At 34.3% G+C, this 11,155-nt stretch overlaps 1 long non-coding RNA gene across 1 annotated transcript; it reads right to left on the bottom strand.

The window, feature by feature from the left end:
• Window positions 1–2,870: 2,870 nt before the first annotated feature.
• Window positions 2,871–6,010, bottom strand: LOC134853109 (uncharacterized). The gene is made up of 3 exons (XR_010164320.1): window positions 5,680–6,010; window positions 4,117–4,181; window positions 2,871–3,685 (listed from the first exon to the last, which is right to left on the bottom strand). It is a non-coding gene; the product is annotated as an uncharacterized LOC134853109 (long non-coding RNA).
• Window positions 6,011–11,155: the final 5,145 nt, after the last annotated feature.

Here is an 11,155-nt window from a genome sequence, read left to right as displayed (position 1 = left end):
TTATTTCCTAAGTTTTTCAATGACATGAGGTTTAAGAGGATGGATGCAAGGTTATTTTTAGTGATTTTAATTTCCTAGACTGTTAGTCCTTACGATTTTTTGGTTAGCTTAACCTGGGTCTTTTTGTTCAGGGTTGGAGAGAAAAGTATATTAATTCCGAAGAATGAGTTTTACTTTCTCGGGGCTAGTCTAAGCTAAGGTGTTAACTTACTTAATTTTACTTAGGGGTAGTGATTGTGTTCAAGGGTTGGAGATTAGTAAATCGATCCACAAGGTTCAGGTATAATTAGAACGGAAGTAGTTCGTTAGATACTATTTTAAACTTACTAAGCTTAAGATTTATCCTTGGTCGTATAAGAGGAGGGGTCAAGTGAAGGATGAGTAACCGAAGTTCTCCACTGTTTAGCCTAATTTGAATGGTTAGTATTTAAAAATTCCTATTAGTCCTGGGTCTTTTGAAAAGGTTGGGTAGTGAATCGACGTTTGAGGTCGTTAGACACTTTCTAAGTGGGTGGGGGAGAACAAAATTGTTCTTTTTGATCCAAAGATAAGCCTTGATGATCAGAATTAAAATTATAAAATAGAAAATTAATTTAGATCCAAGGAAAGCCTTGATGATCTGGTTTAAGATTAAATAAATTTAAGTTTAAAGGATATAAAATTTAAGATGAACTTTTTGAAATAACTGGAGTGTAATAAAAATTTTAGTTTTGATGAAATTAGTTCTATTATGATTGCTGTTTAGTTTAGGTGATGAAGCTGGAACAACAAGATGATTTATATTTACTAACAATTTATTGTCATGCTACTAATTTTTGTTTTCATTTTGAATTAATTACTTTTTCCAAATATGTTTTATATAGTACTGCAGAGGAAGGAACGATTTGAGATGTTTTTATCAATCGTTATTGAACAACAATAATTTTATTTAGCGCCTGAAATTTTCATTGAAGGTTCTCTTCAAAGATTTTATGTTTGCAAATGAAAATCTAAATTCATTGCTAATAAAATTCTAAATATAAAGGTTTGTGTTGGCTTTTGCCGTACGACCATGTAACTAAATGTTAAGTTTCTATGTAGTCCCATGTCGTCTCTTGTCCGAGGTATTTTTTCAACACCGGGTAGTTCTCGTATTGTACGGAATAGCGGCTCTGATCTATTGAATCGTAGAGACCATTCAATTAAATTATTGTCGTGCAACATTTTGAAATAGTTTTGTCTATTTCTAATCTAATTTTGGTTTTTACTAAGCTAATTTGTTTTTAGGGTCTTATTCGAGACTTATGGTTGCAACAGATGAGTTAGGTATGAAGGTCTATAACTCATAGAGTAATTTCGGATAGGGTACACCGTCTGCTCGTCACGCTATCTTATTTTCGGCCGGATAGATTCGTGCAACTTCTTAGTCTAATACCGATCCTAATCTTACTCTTATAGCTACTAGTCTCAGGGTGTTTAACTAGTCTCTGCTAGGCTCAATAGATCTAGAGTATACTGGTTTTATTGCGGCTGCTGAAGTTCTCGAGGACAGGCAACTAATTCTAAGTTAAATTCAAATCTCTCTGGTGCTGAAATTACAAGTAATTTCAGCACTTACAAATAAGTGGGTTGTTAGTTAGATGGATTATGATTGGTTAATATTAAATATTTTACGGTGGTAAAATATCTAATTTATGAAATAATAATATATAGTTTAGATCAGGTTCCACTAAAGCAGATAATAACAAATCCCAATTGACGGCTACCGATCTCATCGTATTTTTTGCATTAAATCAGCCATCAATTTCTGCAGATCTTAAGAAATGCGTAGGTTCTCCAATGTTAGTATAATTCTTCTCAGAAACAGAAAAAGAAAATTAGTGTATGGTCAATAAAAAAGCAAAGAAAATTATGACATTGCAATTTATTTGAAAGAAATTAACATCCATGTAGTTTGTTAACCTGTATCTGACATCTTCAATGAATTTTTGTCATTTTAGCCATTCCGCAAGTCTAAAACATGCAAGAGTAATCACTCTTTACGAAGAAGTTGAAATTTTTCATTAAGAAGTTTTGTTTTTCAGACAAAACAATTGCTACAGTTACCGCCATACGTTGGTTTTATCCATTCTGGGCAGGGAACGTTTGAAAGTCTTCTAGATTGCAAGAGCCGGCGCGTTACTTTTAATGAGACTTTTCAGGGTTTGTTTTTGGTGATAGTTCTGCTAAAAAGTGTTTAGTTACCCTGAACATCTCTGACAGTTTTACTTCTTTTCATTTTAACACTTGAAAGGTGAACTCAAAAACAACTCCGATTTTGAGTTATCATTTTTTTCTTTTTCAGTTGCGACATCGCTTCAATACTCAAGATTTGTTTTTTTGTTAAATATTTTGTCTGAAAAAGGTAACTTTCCGACTATAAAAAGTTCTGACTATAAAAAGATTAAAAAACTGTGTTTTTAAAATATATTGTCTGAAAAAAGGTATCTTCCTGACTACAAAAAACTTTCTGACCAAAAAAATAAATCCCCCAACTCACAAATAGTTTTTTTGAGGATAATTTTTGTGGGGTAAAATTTAGCTAAACCTATCAAAAAAGTTATGTTTCTGTTCTGATAACTCTCGAATACCACTCGCTTACCATTAACTCTTGGTTACTGTTATTTATGAATCAATAACCTCTGAATGGTATACATTCACTCTCATGAAAAAGACAACAAGAAGATTTTTAATGGTATGATTTTAATTTAAATATGATTTTCCAATAGAATTGAATGCAATCTAAGTATAAGCTATTTTACACAGTATGGATTTTTATGAGAAGTTTTACAACTAACGTTTGAAACACTAAGCTATAGTTAAAAATGATAATATGGATATAAAATGAGTAACTTCATAGTAAAAACATTCAAAGATAAAATCAGTAGCTCCAAAAAAAAAACTTTTCTTAAACATATGATAGTGATCATTATAAAAAGCATTGAAACAAAAAGTTCAATTCAGTGAAGCAGAGAACCATATCTTGACATGTGCTTGTCTGTAAACAGTGTGAATTCGAAAATTTAATATCTGTGAACCAAACCAGAGATTTTGAATGCTAGTAAAACTTGAATTTTCTTGAGTATTTGAACTCCGTGATGAACATTTAAACAGTTTACTTTCGATTCAAACTGTTTGTAAAATTCAATGATATATGAAAGTAGCTACAAAAGAACTTGCGCCTAAATCTGGGATTTTTCTCTTGATTATTCTATTGATAATTCTAAAAATCAAAAGTTAAAGTATGAGAAATGAAGCAGACCTCGATATGTTGGCATTAAAGCAGTCAGTTTTTGTATCTAATATCCTTGAGAATTTCTGCGCCATCTTGTTCCAATAAAATTACCGTAAACATTTTAGGCAACAGATAACGTATAATTTCTTCCTCGTTGGACAACTTCCAACCGACTATAAAACACAAACGAATGTTGATTTTCCGTTTTTCTAGTTCGGGGCCAGAAGTTCGAGTGTAGCGTGCCTGCACGCTTAGATAATCGAATGTTTTCTCCTCTGTCAACAAAAAGTAGCCGTCACATTTTTGGCATAGAAAGGTCTTCACTTCTGTTGATGGTTCCTGTTTGAAATGATGTGTCTGGTTGACAAAATTGCAGCCTGGACATTTGAACTGTAACCGTTTTAAATTGAACGTTTTCATCAATTACATCTCCTGTAATAACAGGACCCTCGCCAGGGGCGGATCTAGGATTTTCTCGAGGGGGGGCCGGATTTTCAAAAGAAAATCGAAAATTTTGACGACCTTTTTTTTTAAGTCGACCAAATTGATTTTTGGAGCTCTCCCAAAGCACTGTTTTGCCCCCATTTTGGCTAAATTTTCTGCGCCGCAGGCAAATTTCTGAAAAAACAGTCAAAAAAAGCCGTTTTTGGCCATTTTTTGAAAAATTTTGACAAAAAATCGCGTTTTTTTTGGCGCGCGCTCCCCCTCAAAGTTAGTATATAAATTTTAGGGTCGGTCGGCCAAAAATGGATTTCTGAAAAAGTATCAAAGGGGGACCCTTTGGGTCGGCAGGGGGTCGAATCCCTGAAAAGAACGTCCGCCAACCGCTCCCCCGCCCCCCTCCCCCTAAATCCGCTCCTGACCCTCGCTGCGGCTGCAATTGTAGCTCTGATCCATTTAACTGCTCGTAGAAGGCGTCAGAATAAACCTACAGAGAAAAATTAAGATTGACTGAATTTATTTAGCTGACATTCTTAAAAGAAAAAAAAGATGATAACTAATTCCAGATGTAAGCTAACAAGTAAAAAATTCATAAAAAATGGCGATAACTCTTAAAGACTTCGGTAAATATTTTTAAAGCAAGTCTATCACGAAATACGTTAGGAGGGAGATAAATCAGGAAGCACGATTACATAATTTTTACAATCGGGTTAGAGTTCGATACACAATCGATTTTTTTTTGTCAAAATTTTGCTCCTTTTACACCATTATTTGAAAATTAACCGAAACATGGCGTACGAAGCGTTGCATTCAAATAATAGAGTATTTGGTTAAATCTTATATACTGAACTCAACAAGGTTTTTTTGTCTAATAGAGCAGTTTCATCAATTTTAAATAAACTATACTCGATGCAGAAAAACGAATTTCTAGCTCAAGAAAATTTCTGCGACGAAAAGTAATTTCAAACGACCGGCTCGATACGAAAGTGACGGAATATTTGTGCTCGTGGTGGGTTTTTTTTCTTCAGACAAATTTTGACTTTTTAACTAGCCATTTTTGACGGAAATTTTTTACATCATTCAAAAGGTATTGTTGTCCTGAGCTCAAATTTGAAAAGATATTTCTTCTGTGATCATTTTTTGTTAAGTTACAGCGGTTTAAAGATTACCATTTTGGCCAATTTGGGACAATTAACGCGCGATAAATTTCGCGCTATTAACGCGTAAGCGGTTTGTTAATCCGTCTTAGAAATCGTTCCAAATTGGTTAAAAGAAGCTTATGTGCCATAATTGGTTTGCTACAAGGAGCGAAATCTATCCTACTGTACTTTGTATGGCGTGTGGGGGGTTGATTTTCATAAAAAACTCCAAATTTAAGAAGAAAAAAAACTGATTTTGTTTTACTTCATTGATTTTTTAATGTTTTTACTGCTCCATAAATCTTAAAAGGCAGTCAGAACATTCAAGGCTTCGCCATGAAACGAGCAGTCTTGTTCCTTTATATACTTGAATAGATGCGTGAAATTGTAAGAAACAGATCCAAAAATAAAAATAATTCTTGATTGGGAGTAATTCCGTTTTTAGCTTAGAGTATTTCAGTTTTCATGAAACAATTTTTCGCTCCGATTATCCAAAGCATAGCTAACTTTTATTGTTAAACTTGACGCAGACGGTAAAACCAGGAAGTTTTAGACCACTAAGAAACTGGTAAATCTTTAAAAACATTTTTTAAAAACTCCATAAAGGAAAGCTCTGAGGAATTGCTCTTCATTTACGTATTTGTTCACGGTCTAAACTTTTGTTCTGCTCAATTTTGCAATGGGATCATTTAAAGGTGAGCAAATCAAGTTGTTTCAAAAAATTGGTCATAGAATCAATAATAAAATCAATTTATAAATAAACAGATTTGTACAAAGCGTAGCCAAATGAGAAACTTGGTTCGAATCGAATTAATATAAATTGACTTAAAAAAACGCTTTTCTTACCAGAGCAGATGTAGAAAAGAAAATATTTAACGAAGGAAAGATTTCATCAAAAGCACGCAGTAAAGAGCTAGAATTGTGAAACAATTATGTAAAGCATATTTATAGTAGGTGGTGGCAAAAACTTTATCAACTACACTTTTCGCTGATGCAACAAAAAGTCGGTAGATTAAAGAAACATCTAATTACAATTTCCACACCGCTGATTTAGTCAAGCTTTCAAGCACACTTTTGAAGAAACAGCTAAATGATTTTTCGGTTTCATTGATTTAGTCAAGTTTACTTTTTATGAAACTGAAAATTGAGTTATCCGCACCGCTGATTTAGTCAAGCTTTCAAGCACACTTTTGAAGAAACAGCTAAATGATTTTTCGGTTTCCTTGATTTAGTCAAGTTTACTTTTTATGAAACTGAAAATTGAGTTATCCGCACCGCTGATTAAGTCAAGCTTTCCAGCACTTTTTTGAAGAAACAGCTGAATGAGTTTTCGGTTTCACTGATTTAGTCATGTTTACTTTTTTTTGAAACTGAAAATTGAGTTATCCGCATCGCTGATTTAGTCATGCTTTCAAGCACACTGTTGAAGAATTAGCTTAATGATTTTTCGGTTTCACTGATTTAGTCAAGTTTACTTTTTATGAAACTGAAAATTGAGTTATCCGCACCGCTGATTTAGTCAAGCTTTCAAGCACACTTTTGAAGAAACAGCTAATTGATTTTTCGGCTTTGCTGATTTAGTTAAATTTATTTTATAAGGAACAGAAAATTGAGTTTCCAAAACCATTAATATGTCAATATTTCAGGCTCACTTTCGAAGAAACAGGAAAGTGATTTTTCCGCTTCGTTGATTCAAGCTTACTCTTTAAGAAATACAAACTTGAGTTTGCTGCACCGCTGATTTAACAATCTTTTGGTCAGTCACAAACGGAAAAAAAAGCAAATTTGGTAAAACATTAAGCCTAGAAGCCGGATGATGTTTTACAGATACAAAAATTAATTTTTGCTTCCTTTTTTCGCTACATTTGAAGTTATAGATACGGGCTATGATTCACTAAAATATACAAGTAATGATTCACTAATTAGACAGTAGCAGTTTTCGGCCAATATGCAAAAAAATGATAACAAATGTTAATAGTTTTAAAAAAAAATTTGGATATTTAGTTTATCCTCAACGTACACTGCAAATGCTCAAGAACTGCACACTAGTGTCGTACTGAGAAGCTCTATATCCTTGTTTTACCTCAGTTTAGAGCAATTTATGATCAGTCAGAAATTATCCTAATTTAAGTTTTAGAGGTCAAATTAGTCTTAAATTTGGGCTCAACTAATTTAATTGTATTTTTAAAAGTTAGTTATGGTCTCAAGTTTGCATGCAGCATTAAATCTTGGAGCAAGACTTTTTTCTTCTTTTGATTCTGATTTTCTTCTTTTGATATCATTTTGAGTCAATGATATCTATTAAAAGGGATAGAGTTTGGTTTAGGATTTTTTTTTGTAGCTGTAATTGGTAATTTAGCGTCTAAAAAGATTTTGTTAAGCATATAAATGAGTACCATCTTATGCAAAAGAACATTTAGGATACAAAAAACATACAACAAAACATGCAAAAAAACAAACACGGAGTAATTATAATCACTCAAGCAGAAATATACGTACAAAAACATGACGATTTACACCTACGCGAACAAGTACACACATACATATGAACTATCTGGTATGTTGTATATGTTAGTCATACCTCTAATTATTGTAAAAAGTTCTTGTTTGGCGTCTAAGCGAATAAAAAATACATCCTTGAAAGCTTTTTTTTTCGAAATATAGACAAGAAAAAACTTATATAAACACTTCTCATACCTATTCAAGCGCATACGAACACACGAACATATATACGAAGTAAACCAATGTATGAATCTACTATGTATCTGACACAAAGTTGGTACTGGCAAAACATTTAGTGGAACTCTAGAGCGTATTCTAGACAAATTTGAATAACTTGAGTTAAATTAGTTACACTTTCAGATATAAGAGCAGGTTTCCAATTAGTTTAATAACGACATAAAAAAGGCTAAAAGGCTCATTCGAAAACAAACAAGAAGTTGTAAAAAACAGGAGCATACAAATAGAATTTTACTCACGGAAAATGCATACAAACACAAATGCAAATATATCTTTCGACCATAAATGGACTAAAACATGAAAAAATATACAAAATCTGGTTTTTATTCAAGACTGCAAAATGTTTTAGAAAAAAGGGGTCATTAAGTACATTGAGTTTTACCTGATGTTAGTCTTACGATTGTGGTTACACGTCTGAAATTGTTTCGGTGGCCTCATCCATACATCAATACTAATATATAAAATGTTTACCTTTGTTCCACACCAATATTAAACTCCAGTTGATGTCATGTATCTAAATTGCTTCGAAACGCTTGTTAAAGTGTACTCAATAAAAAATTCACATATCTACGTAATAAGATATGTAGGTACATGCATATTTGCAAAGATACAAATCACATCAAAACAAAAAAATATACACGGTAGACACATGCAAGTGATAAAATTGGGTGTGGACCTAGATGAATGCATATTTTTACTGTGCACACGCCTAAAATATTTCATACATACATGAATGCCACATACATTCATACAATTTACACTCAATGTATACGTATATAAACACCAACATACTTATATTGTGCATAAAATTTTACTTTTATACCCTAAAAAGCGTAAATCTTGCACTTTTACAATCAAACAAGCTTTTATTCAGACATAGATACATTAGCACATACCTACAGAATCTCTTTAAAGGGATTTAATTCACCCACAAAATTTAAGCATACTTTATCAAAAATTTCTGCGCAATTCTTGAGTTTTGTGTCTCGGTGTATGTGAAGCTATCTCTCTCTTTCTCTCTCTCTCTCTGTCGCTAAATTGTCTGTTTCCCTCCCTCTCTTTCTCTCTCTTCTCCCTACATAAAATTCCCTCTTCACTGTTTCTCTTTCTCTATCTTGCCATTATAGCTTCACCTTGAGATCAATTGGTACAAAATTTCATGTTGAGACCTTTGATATACAAAAAGATATTTAGGTAGATATGAGGATCAAAGTTCTGCAAAGAGACCATTAGTTATTTATAGGGATCATTACCATTACAATTTACCATTGGGATCACTTGATACACAAAGGCAATCATTTGGCAAATACATGGATCATTTTTTTGAGATGGAGATCATTGGTTATAAGTTTAGGTAATAGGTTATGTGTGTACCATTAGTTAACCATAGGGATTATTTTTGAGCGAGACATCAGTTATTTAATTTGAGGATCAAGCGTGCATTTGCAAAAATATTTTTCAAAATTTTTTGTTCACTTCGTTCATCGTGGTTTTAAGATGTCCTTTCCGAGCCAATTGAATTGACTGATAACCCTTGTAGCATGGTCGTCAATTTTGATTTAATTAGATTTTGATTTAGTTTGATTTAAATTTATTTTTTGCTAAAACTGATTTGAAATTGCTCAAAAAATTCGGTTGGTCACACCTGTAAATCATCAAATGGGGTTTCTTGTAAACTTATTGAGCATGAACAAACTTGTATGTCCCATGTGAAAACAAAGTTAAGTTCTTCAACATGAGGCGGCAGATTTTATCTGGTCCCGATCTCTTCGGTTTCAGGTTGCTGGACTCATTAAGCAGATCCAACTTTGAGAAGAAAGCGTTTCTGGTGAACGAAGTACCGTATGTGAAAAAAATCAAAACTGAAACAAAATTCAAGTTTTTCAGGCGCTGTTTTAAAATTAATTTATTAATGTTTTCATTTTGCGTAGCTTATGACATTGAATTCTGCTGTTAAATACCGAAACTTATATCAGTTCGATATTCTTTGTTGACTTGTAGTTTCAGATAATAAGGTTAATTTACATATGAAGTGAGACGTTGTCAATCAGTCAGCTACCCGAAACCAATCTACCTCAGAACCGAAACGAGCCAGAAATAATGTAACTATGCAATATCTGTGTTTTTGATGGCTTTTCTGATTGTTAAACATTCTCAGCTCACTTGAGCATAGATCTTGCAATCTAGGATGGCCTTATCTTTGTCGGACAACATACTTTTGTTTGAGGCGTTATTAGGTTTATTTGGCAGACGGTTCTTGCTTTGCCCAACCATTGACCTGATCGTGTTCCGGACAGCTGATAGGGGGTTTCGCGGACTGAGCGTGGCTGCGTAACACCTCAATGCTTGTCCTAATTTTTCTCAACAGTCTCCCTGATAGAATAATAGCTGCCTTGGTCTTTTTTGATTGTCCCATTTGGTTGATCTTTGAGTTGATTTTCGGCCTGAAGCAACGTTTTCTAGATTTCGCAACTTCCTCCGTCCACCACGGCTTAGCGTTTCTCGGGGTTGTGACGAGTTGGGATCTTTTAGCGGCTTCTAGAAATATTTTCACGAGAGTTTTCTCCGCCGCCTCCCGCGAGGCACCATTTACCTCTGTTTAATTTAGCAAGGTCGATTCTTCGACCATTTTTGAAAACTCCGGCCAGTCGGCCATTTTCAAATTTGAAATTTGGTTTAGGCGTGGTTTTGTCTTTCGATTTGATTAGGATCGGATGATGATCGAAATCCATGGACTCCAGGGTGTTCCAGCTTAAGAAGTCAGCCTTTGAGCAGTGTGCAAGGGTAGTATCCGGACTGGATCTTTAACATTTCGGTTCACTTCGGTGTGCTTTTTCGGATATTACTATCTTTTCTTCTGGATGATTTCTGTCTCAACTCCCGCATGCCAGTTCATGTATGCATTCTTTCTGCTTCTAGTGCTGCCCCCTTGGGGAATATCGGGTCCTTTCATTTCTCTGCACTCGAAGCCTGGCGTAACTTCTATGACTACGCCTCTTGCGGTCTCGTCTGGCTACTTGGTATGAGTTAAACCGTTCGGCCTTTTCTGAACAGCAACTAATTTTTCCCTATTGGTGCTCTTGATGTTTTCGTTAACTTAGTCTCCTTTACTGCGCCAAAATCGACGTTGAGATATTCTATAACTCTCTTTGTTATTGCTCCTTTTCCTCGCCATCCATCGATATGAATTTGCACTATAATTAAAACACCAGTAGCCTATTTTTTTCTCTATAATTAGAATACCATCTGCCTGCTGTCTTTTAACCCGACGTGTCTCGTACCCACAGTGCCGCGGTATCCATCGTTTGTCTTCATTCCGGTATTATTCCAGCCAAAACATTTACTGTGGACCTTTTTTTGCAATCGACACATACGATTGACCAGTCTAAAGCCGACATTGGTGATTCGCAGTATCCCAGGGCCATCTAGCTAGTTTGATTCTTTGTCTCCTACCATTAGTACCAGGCGCTTCAGATAGGCAGCTGTCACCGCAAACCTTATCGAAAACCAGATATGCACTTTTTTCATTTCCCATGACACCTTTAAACGTGGAATTGGTGGAATTGTGATCTCGATATGGATG

The sequence above is a fragment of the Symsagittifera roscoffensis genome, chromosome 8, assembly GCF_963678635.1.
Source record: "Symsagittifera roscoffensis chromosome 8, txSymRosc1.1, whole genome shotgun sequence".
Classification (NCBI taxonomy): Eukaryota; Metazoa; Xenacoelomorpha; order Acoela; family Convolutidae; genus Symsagittifera; species Symsagittifera roscoffensis.
The sequence above is the reverse complement of the archived record's forward strand: the minus strand, read 5'-3'. Positions and strand labels throughout refer to the sequence as shown.